Below are 8,420 nucleotides of genomic sequence, written 5' to 3'. Positions count from 1 at the left end.
GTGCAAGAAGGCTGACACAGAGCTTCTATTTTTATATGTTTAGTGATATATCCAAGTGTCACTCAACAACAACAGGAAAGGAGCGGCTGTGCCACTATCGCTCACTCATATCTTCACCCCTCTTCCGCCTACTACTCAGACACATCCCTGACAAGCGCCGCGTGGCTCCACCTGCTCACCACCTGTCAATATTTTGGTTGGAAAAAAAAAGATTCTGGCACATGATTCTTAATTTTCATTAGAATAAATGTAGATATTCTGAACAATAATCTATGCTCAGCACTTACACTGCAAGGCTACAGGGTTTCCATTGCTCTCCTCTCTTGAAATGCTCTCAGTATCAAAGGATCTCTGCAAAGATGATTCCAGACCCTCTGAGATGAGAAGCAAAATATAGTCTGACACTTGATGGAGAGCACCGGGAAAATGCAAGGAAATACCTTGGACTTGATGATTAGAACTTCAGTCAGAGCACAGGGCTAAGGTTCCCACCTCAGGCAAAGGTTACCCTCCGGTTTTGTATTTTATATGAGCAACCTGAGGCCATTGCCCCTCCTCTTTTGTCACTCTCCTTCCAGAGGCTGAGCTGAGGCATACCATCAAGAATAGTTAGGGGTTAGGCCCTCATCTACCGAAAAGCCACGTGGCTCACCACAGTCTCAAGGAACCTGGGAATGCATCACATGCTAGAAGATCACACTTCACCCAGCAGACAAGTGACATCCAAACCTGGCAGTGGTTCTCAGGGCAGGTAAGGGAAGAAGTGAATACAAGCATCAATAATTCATTGTTTGGTTGTTATTAAATAGGCCATATGTGACTTGCAGATTTGTGTATCTTGTAAATTTGATTGAGGGAGCTCGCCATCTGTGAAACCAGACCATCCTGGGTTCAAATTCTGACTGTAATTTCCTGGCTTTGTGACTTTGAGCATGTTATTTTGTTCCTCCATTCCCGTTTCCTCATCTGTAAAATAGGTTTGACAATGAGTAGCTTAGAGGATTGGTCTGAGAATAATAGGAAAGTATATTTACACAGTACTTACACAGTAGCTGGTTTATAGTTAAGTTATAGTTAGTACTTATTAAGCCCTAATGCACATTAAACACTGTTTTACGTACTTTCTTAAGTACCTCTAATTGTATTTGTAGTTTAAATCACTTCTTTCTTTCTGAAACTTTACTTCTATAATTGGATATTACCCAAGCTAACAATATCAAACCCACGACTGTTTTGTATTTGTTGTTTCAAGACATAAGCCTTAAAGAAAAGACATTGACTTATAGAAATACGGGTTTAATCAAAAAAGAAAAAAAAGCCATCATTGAGAATCTAGTGCAAGAATCTTGGGTAGAGCAGGCTATATAGACTACGGATGGAAAGATAAGACTGAGGGTGCAAGAAGGCTGCACCTAGAGAGGCGGGCAGAGTCTCGGGCAGAGCCATCTGCCTCTCACTCTCTTGGGAGTCACTATGTTTTGGGTGACCCAGGACGGGGACGTAGTGCGTGGGACTTGTAGAAAGGTGGCCCAGGGCAGCACTCCAGCTCTGTCTTCAAAAATCACCTCCTGCCCTGGGATCAGAACACTCATCTTGCTTTAGCCCTAGCATTGTGATGGTGGGGGTGGGAGCTGAGACAGGACCAGGAGGTTAAGGGCTGTGGGACTGACAGCTATGCCAGCAACAGCCTTAGCAGGTACAGGGATGTTAACCTGAAGGGGAAGCTCCCAGCATGCTTCTCCTTCTCATCCCAATAAAACTTAGAGTGAGAAGACCCTCAAACATCCATGTTCACTCAACTAGAGCCCACCAAAGTCAGTAACAAAGATTATAAATGCTCCAACCAGGGTGGGAAAGACCTTTCCTTTTTCCAACTTCCAATTGGGCTACCACAAGCAAAGGGAAGACAATTAATGTATATATCTGGAACTTTATTTAATCTGGGCACTAGGTGATTTGAATTTGTTATTTAACCTTATATTTTGATAATGGTATTGTCTTGATTTTATAGATGGGGGTATTGAGTTTTAAGGACATGAAGTAACTTGGGGCACCTGGGTGGCTCAGTCAGTGAAGCATCTGACTCTTGATCTCTGCTCAGGTCTTGATCTTAGGGTCGTGAGTTTGAGCCCTGCATTGGGCTCCATGCTGGGCATAGAGCCTACTTAAAAACAAGCAAGCAAGCAAACAAACAAACAAAAACATGAACTAACTTGACTGAAACCTCCGTACTAGGTGCAGACCTAGATTCAAAAAGATGTCTGTCTGACTCTAAAACTCCTTATAGGAAACAACTCTCACCATAATTAGTGTGAAGAACAGCATCTTGTTATTTAAGAATTTCTAATTTGTCTCTACTGTCAATTGGATCATGTTTAACCTTTTTAGTTTTAGATTTGAGGTTTGCCATCATTACTATAAAATCTTATTTACCATTAACCTCACCACCAAAAAAAAAAAATATTACTTATGAAAATAATTACAGATGCCAGGACAGCACGGTACCAAGCAGATGCTCAAAAACACTCACTGAATTGAGTTTGAGAGAAATGGAACTAGCAAATAAAATAATAATAATAATATTGGGGGTGAGAACTGAAGAGACCTAAGAAGGTTTCAACAGCACTTGGTACCATACCTTACAAAAGAACTCAACATCTCAGAGTCATCGATGAATTTAGAGGTGTTCCATGAAAGCACATGTGTACTAAAAAGCCCTGAGAAGGGACCATACAACCTCTTAGAGGGTATCTCCAATGATGGAGGACTCACAAACCCCTATCTCCTGAGAAACCTTTTTCATTTTCCAAAAGCTCAAACTGTTGTAATAAAAAGTAGGGCCCCTTGCTTTGCCAGTACATTAAAAAGCTGCCCTCTGTGTCTAGTAGATCCCACCACATAGAACATTAGGAATCTTCATCTTCCTTGCAAGAATAAGCACCAATGTGCCCACTGATGCATGAGCATGAGCATGAGCATGAGCAGTGGTTGCTTCTTCCTGCTGGCCGTGAATTTCAGCCTCCCAGGGATTCATGGCCAAATGTCCTTCCACCAAAAAGGCAGAGGTCCTTGGAACAAAAAGGATTACAAAGCATGAAAGCTTTCAGCAGAAAAAGGGAACTGAAAAAGTGCCAACTTGAAAGAAGATGTGGAAGTGTGAGAACCTTTGATCAGTACTTCATTAGGGGATTGAAGAAGAAAGGACATGGAAGCTGATGGAAAATCAAGCAGTGTAGCAGAATTCTAAGTTTTAAATGCTCTTCTCAAAAGATTTACTTATTTATTGAATTTTTTTTTTTTCAATCTCTTATTTGTGGGGACACCTGGATGGCTCAGCCCAGCTGATTAAACGTCTACCTCCGGCTCAGGTCATGATCCCAGAGTCCTGGGATTGAGTCCTGCATCAGGCTCCCTGCTCAGCAGGGAGCCTGCTTCTCCCTCTGCCTGCCCCTCCCCCCGATTGTTCTCTCTCTCTCTCTTTTTCTGACAAACAAATAAATTAAATCTTTTTTAAAAATTCTCTTCTTTGTGGACTTCCTTCAACTGACTAATTTTCTGCTAAGCTTACTGGTTGACCAGTACTGAAAAAGAGCAGGACCAGGTGATCTCAAAGCATTCTGCCCTAGGAAGGTGTGGGTGCCTTATAACAAAGTTCGGCTTAGTGGTGATGGTGAGGGAATGAGAGGATGTGTAGGTAAGGGGACAATATTTAGGGGCAGAAAACTCACGGATATCAAATCACTACTCAAAAACCCCCTTGTAGGAAGACAATGAACCTTAATATCCAAAATCCTTTGGATTAGATACTATACCCATTTTGACCCTGTAGCCCTCAAGAGATGAGCTAATTTCTACCATAATATGTGAGCTGCTACTCAGTTTCTTGCAAAATGAAAGATCATTGAGTCAGACCAACTCCAAATAAGGGATAAATTATAGAAAATTCTGAATAATAGTATATTGTATGGAAAACTGAACTTACCACATTTAAATACATGTACTATTAGGATCACTTGCTAACAGAATGTTAAGGTGTTTTGTCCCTAAAAATACATTCTTTCTTAGATTTTTGTTAATAGACAATATTCAATTATAATTAAGTAAGACTATGATTAAACACTATGTCTGTCTGAAAAATAAGAATTAGTCTCCTAAATAGGCTGTAAAAGCCCCCAGATAATCCTCTTTATGCTCTCAGCTTTATAAAGCCCTTTCCCCCCATAAATATAGAGAAAATAAAACTTCTAGGATGCCTCTATTCCTCAACTGGTGTACTTAGCATGGAAAAAGTTTCTCTGTTCCAGGAGGGTGTTTTTAAACAATGAATGCTGGTGGGCTTGTCCCACTTTCCATAAAATAGATTCCCCCCGTTTCTCTTATTCCTCCCATTTTGCCAACCACCTTCCCCTCCCTTCTTCTTTTCACAGAACTTATTTTCTCAAGCTGTTCTTAGTTAGGCAGTGTGTGCAAAGAGCGCTGATGTTTCCACTCTAGAAGCCTCCAGTGATTACACCCAGTCTCTTTCATGCTAGAACTACATATTTATCAACCCCAGAGAGCAAAGATGAGGCAGCACCAGGGTAGTGAGTGATGTGAATTGCTGTCACAGCAGAAACTGTGCTAGTGGAGGCCTCTGGATAGAAAAAAAGATCGTAGGATTGGGGAGGGGCAGAGAACACAAAGAAAAAGAAAAGAATGTATGAAATGAACTTAAAAAAAAATAAAAGGCAGGAAGAAAGCAGTGAGTAATTAGAGAGGACTTGGTGGTGTGCACAGTTGCCAGTCCCTGCTGGAAATGCCCTCCAGCGGCCAGAAGTGGGTCATAAGTGTAATGAGCCGGGTAGCCTGACATCTGGACTCCTTAGTCCAGCCTCGGGTTTCCACCTGGGTATAACAACTTGAGAGTTTCAGAGCCGAGAGGTAAGAGAATGTTCTTTGATTTTTGTCTCCTCCATCAGACATAACCACAGATATCCCTCTATGGGAAGAGCCCCCCCCCCCTTCCTGATGAACCAAAACAACCAGAGGCAGCCACAGTCCAGACTGGATTCCTTGACATCCCTCTAGGCCTGCATGGATTTAAGAAGAAACTTGCTCTAACCCCTGACCAAGCTCATAACTTACAAGTTTCTAATTAGCAACCACCCCAGGCCTTTGAATTTCTAGAGATGCAGATAATTCTCATTTCTAATAATTTAACTCTTCTGACAACAGCCAGCATTTTTGTAAAGACTATTTGGCTTCAAGGAAACTGGGCAAGATTGATGCACAGTTCACCCAAACCATGGTCACTGCTCGTGAAACTTCCCAGAGCACTTTTGATCCTGGCAATGGCTTAGTATGGTCATTATCAAACACACATATGGCAACCACATTTTCTGAACCTCAAGCAGGGACATACTGGTCTAACAATAGGGAAGGAGATTTGATGATGGAGAAATTGTACCCATCGTACCCATGCTCCTTAGAGCGTTAACCCCTCCTTGCTCTTCTCTCCATGACTTTTTAAACAAGCCCTAGACTGAGAATAAGTTTCCCTTTGTATATCCCATTTTCCTTATCCTCAAGCTTTACTCTTTTTTCTCCAGCTTGACCCTTTATCTTAGTACCTTGAAGATAGCATTAATCTCTGAAAGTTGAGTACAAGAAAGTCTAAATGCTACTTAATCACTATTATATCCTTGTTCCAAATGCTATGCCAAATGGTACTCCATCAAAACAGGAAAATGGGGCAAGGCACAGAACATGAGACTTGACATCAAAGAACATGAGTATAGGTGGAGGCTCTGACCTTTGCTAGTTATTAATATTTTTGATGCTTAATTTTCCATCTGCAAAATCAGAATTATAACAATACCTACTTCTGGTGGTTGTGAAAATTGAAAGGTGTAAAGTGTGATAAAGCCTTAAAGTGAGATTCACTCACTAATACAGGTTAATTTAGCAGGCCATCACAAGAGATAATTTTAGGCAAAGAGCCTTTCCCAGGGCCTACCAAATCATACCAGCAGGTCACGTGCTTATTCTGCCACTTTAGCAGGCATTCCTACGTGAGTACACAGGACATATCACACACTTCACTAAAACACACATCACAATTAGAACCCATTGACTTAAGCAGGTGACTTTGTTTTAATCAATCATCCAGTAGTTATGGAGAAATTGGATATTTGTTTTTATCTTGTACATATGCTTCCTGACTTGTCACAAACCCCATAGTTCAGCAAAACTAAGATAAACAGCTGAGCAAAAATTCTCAAGTCTGTTCACTGTTCCAGTGGATCTGAGTCCTTTCACTATATGTTTTTTCCTAGAGGCAGGTTAGACATGCTTACCTGTCCCAAGAGGAACAGTAGTATGCTTCATGTATAAAATACCCAGCTGGTTGGGACTGCAAGGGAATCATGGTACTCTTTGCATGACTTCCCAATAAAAGGAAGGGGAAGGCAATGCAGTCCCAGAATAACCAGAACAAAGTAGATGCTGTTCCCTGTTTTCACCCTGAAAACACACACACACACACACACACACACACACACACACAGGCTGTCTTACAATGTCTCAAATGACTTTGAGGGGAGCTTAGCCACCTTGTTGCTAATACCTGGCCCTGCCTGCTACTACTAACGAACCTGTTTTTAAGGAACAAAAATATTTCCAGAATGTGGTGTCCAGTTCCATACAAGGTGAAATCCAGGAATTCAGTGAGAAGGAAGAGAATTGGTAGGCAATATCGGAACACTATTCAATACAGGAAGCAAATGTCCCATATCAGAAGTTCACTAGAATATGACAAGAGAAGAGGGTGAGAGTTCCCAAATCCAGAGCTGACAAAACCAAATCAAGGATGAATGCCCAGGAAAGTAGATGAAGTGACAGGAGATAGGAGGAGGGAGTCAGGCACTAAGACATCAGACAATTCCGCAGGACTTCTTCCCTCCATTTCAGGGCTGTTTCCATGAGGCTTAGCACTAGCCTACTGCTTCCGTTCCTGCACACCTTATAAGTCCCACCCAACACCCAGTTGAGTGATACGTCACCTTGCCAGGGACCCAAGTGCATCATGCCGCTGTGTATTTTCTGTCTGTTGAAATTGTAAGTTATTGGAAAGCAGACCTGTATTTCTTTTCTACCCCTTCCATTCTATGTCCAAACCAGAGATGTAATAAATTACAAATAAATGAAAAATCATGACAAAGCCTCAGGTCTAATGCATTTGGGGTGAGAATGAGCTACCCTAATTTGGGGACCTAGTCACACCCATCATGTTCAGCTTTCCTGAATGTACGCAGAAACACAGGTCCTATCAGCAATATAAATGGGGGATGTTGCTGCTCCTGGGGGCTTTGCCAGAAAAAGCAAATAATTGACCGACTTTGGACAGGCTCCAACACTGGACTATGGCGCAGCTGAAGCACTGGGATTGATACATAAGATTGCTCCACATCAGAAAAGAATGCATTCTTCTCTGCAATAGAACATCCCGATTTCTTGCTTCAGGTTGATCAGAGAATTTCTCCACTGCAAACTCCTAGCTTAGAAATGAGTTTTCCTCTTGCCAATCTGGATTATGATAGATGTCTACCCTACCCCTGTGTCTTATTAGACTGCCTGCTGACAGGAAAAGACTCAGCAAGTTGGTAATGTGGGAGATCCCTTCCTGATATTTGGCACAACCTGATTTTATCTCTAGTTGTCTTTATTTATCCTCTGCATTAGATTTTGGCTCTCTTGGATTCAAATGACATCTTTAAGGGGAGAAACAAAGAATTTGCAATTGTTTCCCAGCAATGTGCAAATTGGCACTTAATTGAGAATTAATGGTGTGCTAACTGCTCACTGCAGCCATTCCCACTGCAAATTGCACTGGGATTGCTTGCACTTTTGACTTTGACATGCTTTTTATAGGGGTACATGAGTAATTTGATCTGTAAAAGGGAGAGAAGATCCCACCTCCTGAAGGAAAAGTACTAATTAGCAGCAAAATCTAACTGCTTTTCTCTGACAGGGTCTCCTCTCCCTATGTTTGGCTTAATGCAAACGCCTGCCATGCTGAGTTTCTACATTGGATTGTCCAATACAGCCTGTTTAATTTTAATTTCCTTTAGCAGAGTTGATATTCAATTAGCCACACCAATGAAAGGATGCATTAGCACACATAATAATCTCTTAACTTTGTATAGAGCTTTAGAGTTTACAAAGCACTTTCACATTTGCTCCTCACAGACATAACTGTCATATTTAGCCACATATTAGAAGCCCCATTTTACAGATGGAGAAATTTGAGTTCAAAGATATTAAAGGCACATCCAAGGTCACATAAAATAAGATGTGGAGAGGATAAAGAATCCAGATTCCATAGTTTTTCATCCATTGCTTTTTTTCTACTATTCCAAGAGAAGAGTATGGTTGATGCTATC

This window comes from Eumetopias jubatus, unplaced genomic scaffold (genome assembly GCF_037043125.1).
Source record: "Eumetopias jubatus isolate StellerSeaLion01/CBP00866 unplaced genomic scaffold, mEumJub1_p1.0 scaffold_12, whole genome shotgun sequence".
NCBI lineage: Eukaryota > Metazoa > Chordata > Mammalia > Carnivora > Otariidae > Eumetopias > Eumetopias jubatus.
Note: the sequence above shows the minus strand (reverse complement) of the source record.